Genomic DNA, 4,758 nt, shown 5'->3' with positions numbered 1-4,758 from the left:
GCCGGGTGCCTCACACCAGTAACCCCAGCATTTTCAGAGGTCAAAGTGGGCAGATCACCTGAGGTCAGGAGTTCAAGACCAGTCTGGCCAACATGGTGAAACCCTGTCTCTACTAAAAATACAAAAACTAGCTGGGTGTGATGGCAGGTGCCTCCCAGCTAGTTGGGAGATTGAGGCATGAGAATCGTTTGAACCCAGGAGGTGGAGGTTGCAGTGAGCTGAGATGGTGCCACCGCACTCCAGCCTGGGCAACAGAGTGAAGACTCCGTCTCAAAAAAAAAAAAAAAGAAAAAGAAAAAGCTGCTTTTTAAAAACCACATTGAGTGACATTCTACAAAATAACTGGTCGGTACTTATCAAAAATATTAAAGTCAGAGCCTGACGTGGTGGTGCCCACCTGTAATCCCAGATAATAAGGAGGTTGAGGCAGGAGAACACCTTAAGCCTAGGAGTTTGAGGCTAGCCTGGGCAACATAGTGAGATCCCGTCTCTAAAAAAAAGAAAAAGAAAAAGAGTGTCCAAGTCATAAAAGACAAGGAAAGACTAAGGAATTGTCACAGACTGGAGGAAACTAGGAAGAAGTGAAAACTATATGAAATGTGAGATTTTGATCTAATACTGGAACAGAAAACTGATACTGAGGAGGGAAATTGTTGAAATTCTAAAAAGGTCTGTAGTTTATTTAATAATTTTGCATTGGCTGGGTGTGGTGGCTCACGCCTGTAATCCCAGCACTTTGGGAGGCCGAGGTGGGCAGATCACCTGAGGTCGGGAGTTCGAGACCAGCCTGACCAACATGGAGAAACCCCGTGTCTACTAAAAATACAAAATTAGCCAGGTGTGGTGCTGCATGCCTGTAATCCCAGCTACTCGGGAGGCTGAGGCAGGAGAGTCACTTGAACCCAGGAGGTGGAGGTTGCGGTGAGCCAAGATCGTGCCATTTTACTCCAGCCTGGGCAACAAGAGCGAAACTCCGTCTCAAATAATAATAATAAAAAAATACTAATAATAATTTTGCACTAACATTAGCTTCCTGACTTTCATAATTATACTATGGTTATATAAGTTGTTAACTTTAGGCAGAAAATATTAGGAAACTCTCTACACTATTTTGCAACTCTTCTGTAAATCTAAAATTACTTCAAAGTAAAGTTTTTGGTTTTTTTTTTTTGAGACAGGGTCTCACTGTGTCACCCAGGCTGGAGTGTAATGGTCCAGTCTCAGCTCACTGAAACCTCTGCCTTCCAGACTCAAGCAATCCTCCCACCTCAGCCTCCAGAGTAGCTGGGACTACAGGTAGCCACCACCATGCTGGGCTAATTTTTGTATTTTTTGTAGAGACAGGGTTTTGCCACATTACCCAGGCTGGTCTTAAGCTCCTGAGTTGAAGTAACCCACCCGCTTAGACCTCCCAAAGTGCTGGGATGACAGGCATGAGCCACCATGCCCCTCCTATGAAAATTTTTGAAGTGAGAAATTTAAGAGAGATTTCAATCAATTACAATATATAAACATTATTTTGAGCCTGAATGAAACAATAAACATTTATAAGAAAAAGATACTGGTGGGAAAATTGGGGAAATTTGAGCAGAGTAGTTAATGATATTTAAAACTATGTTAATTTTCAGTAGAATAATGACACGATTATTTTTGCTAAATGATCATTTTCTTCTACAGATACATGCTAGAATATTTACAGATGAAATGATAAGATGTCTAGGATTTGCTTCAAAATAATCCAAAGGGAGAGAGGAAAGTGTAGGGGCAGGCACTGATGAAGCAAGATTGAATTGATCATTGTTCCACATGGTAATGGATACATGTGTATCCATGTGTACTTTGTACATGTTTAGACTTTTTCTTTATATTAATGGAAGGTTTTTTTAATTGTTTGTTTCTTTCTCTTTGCCTCCTTTCTGTTACAAATCCTAATCTCTTCTTTGGCACATTCATGCCTCAGGTCAACCAGAGATAACATCATGTATTCGAAAAGGTAAAAAAAGGCACATTACTAATTCTCAAGACACCACCTGCAGTAAAATGGTATTGTTGACATAAAGTTTAAGGTGGTAGTTCCCAATTTCTGGGTTATGGACCTAGGGAACCAATCCTATGGGGCTGGCAAATACACAAATATATCACGTGATCTGTAGATGAAACGAACAGTATCATAAACAACACAAACATAGCTATTTTTTTAAATAATTTTTTTTGGCAAAGACAGGGTCTCACTATGTTGCCCAGGCAGGTCCTGAACTTCTGGTCTAAAGTGATCCTCCTGCCTCAGCCTCCCAAAGTGCCAAGATTACAGACATGAAAAAAAAAAAAAAAAGATTACAGACATGAGCCACTGTAACCGGCCAGTTAGCTACTTTTAGAGGTGTCATTGTAATTTTTATTCATTTTATTTATTCATTTTATTTATTTTTTAGTTTTTTTGGAGACAGAGTCTCCCTCTGTCGCCGAGGTTCAAGTGCAGTGGTGCGATCTCGGCTCACTGCAACCTCTGCCTCCCGAGTTCAAGGGATTCTCATGGCTCAGCCTCCTGAGTAGCTGGGATTACAGGCATCCGCTGCCATGCCTGGCTAATTTTTTGTATTTCAGTAGAGACAGGATTTCACCATGTTACCTAGGCTGGTGTTGAACTCCTGAGCTCAGGCAATCCACCTGCCTCGGCCTCCCAAAGTGCTAGGATTACAGGGTGAGTCACCACACCTGGCCTAATTTTTAAATATGGAGTTTTCTTAATTGTCTTTGTGTTACTGATTTTTAACTTAATTATACTGTGGTCAGAAAATATGCTTTGTGTCAAAGCATGTCATACTTTAATGTACATGTGAATCCCCTGGGGATCTTGCCAAAATGCAGTAGGTCTGGGGTGAGACGTGGGCGTCTGCATTTCTTTTTCTTTTTTTTTTTTTTTTGAGATGGAGTCTCGCTCTGTCGCCCAGGCTGGAGTGCAGTGGATGGATCTCAGCTCACCGCAGCTCCGCCTCCCGGGTTTACACCATTCTCCTGCCTCAGCCTCCCGAGTAGCTGCGACTACAGGCGCCCGCCACCTCGCCCGGCTAGTTTTTTGTAGTTTTAGTAGAGACGGGGTTTCACTGTGTTCGCCAGGATGTCTCGATCTCCTGACCTCGTGATCCGCCCGTCTCAGCCTCCCAAAGTGCTGGGATTACAGGCTTGAGCCACCGCGCCCGGCCTGGGCGTCTGCATTTCTAACAGGCTTTCGTGTGATGCTGCTGCTACTGCTGTATGCACCATACTTTAGGTGGAAAAGGCCCATATGATATATGATATCAATTCCTTGAAATCTGTTGAAATTTGCTTTATGTATAACGTTCACAAACATTCCCCAAACATTTGAAAAGACTGCATATTATCCAATTAACGAATGCAGAGTTCTACATAAATTCATTTATGTAGACGTTTAATTATGATATTCTAGTCTTCTGTTTCCTTATTCATTTATCTGTTTTATCCACCAAATACTGAGATATATTTAAAATGTTTTACTATAATAGTGGATTTGTCTATTGTTTATTTTTTCTTTCTTTCTTTTTTCTTTTTTTTTTCTTTGAGATGGATTCTCACTCTGTCACCCAAGCTGGGAGTACAGTGGCACAATCTCAGCTCACTGCAACATTCACCTCCCGGGTTTAAGTGATTCTCCTGCCTCAGCCTCCCAAGTAGCTGGTATTACAGGGACGTGCCACCAAGCCCAGCTAATTTTTGTATTTTTAGTAAAGGATTCATCATGTTGGCCAGGCTGGTCTCAAACTCCTGACCTCTAGCAATCCACCCGCCTCGGCCTCCCAAAGTGCTGGGATTACAGGTGGTGAGCCACCGAGCCCAGCCTGAGTCTTTATGTTTTAAGTGTATTGCTTGTAAACAATATATTGCTGAATTTTATTTCTTGGCCTAGACTTTATGTGAATAATAAAAAAGATCTTAGAATGTTTTTAACTCTAATCACTTCCATCTGACTTAACATGTATAAGTAGTTTAGCATTTTCTTTTTTTAGCCACCCAACTTAGACATTAATATTATTTTATATCGTCAATGTTTGTTTATATTTACTCACATGCTTAGCATTTTATTTACTAGAACTTTCACCTTGCATCTCAGACCTTTGTTCTGGAATTGTTCACCTTAGGCTTGAGGTACATCTTTGAACAGTGCTGTTAATAGAACTTTCCACAATAGTGGAAATATTCTATGTCTGCATTGTCCAAAATAGTAGCCACTAGCCACACATGGTTATTAGGCACTTGAAATGTGGCAAATGTGACTGTATTACAGAATTTTTAATTTTATATAATTTTTATTCATTTATTAATTATTTATTTATTTATATTTTTGAGACGGAGTCTCGCTTTATTGTCCAGGCTTCCAGGCTGGAGTGCAATGGTGCAATCTTGGCTCTCTGCAACCTCCACCTCCCAGGTTCAAGCAATTCTCCTGCCTCAGCGTCCCGAGCAGCTGGGATTACAGGCATGTGCCACCGCACCCGGCTAATTTTTTGTATTTTTAAGTGATCCACCTGCTCGACCTCCCAAAATGCTGGGATTACAGGCGTGAGCCACTGCAGCCAGCCCTGTCTTTCTTTGTGTTGGGAACATTACAACCCTTCTCTTCTAGCTACTGTGAATGTACAATAAATGTTGGCAAGGTGCAGATGCTCACATCGGCAATCCCAGCACTTTTGGAGGCTGAGGCAGGAGGATTGCTTAAGGCCAGGAGTTTGAGACCAGCCT

Source organism: Papio anubis, chromosome 2 (assembly GCF_008728515.1).
Source record: "Papio anubis isolate 15944 chromosome 2, Panubis1.0, whole genome shotgun sequence".
Taxonomy (NCBI): Eukaryota; Metazoa; Chordata; class Mammalia; order Primates; family Cercopithecidae; genus Papio; species Papio anubis.
Note: the sequence above shows the minus strand (reverse complement) of the source record.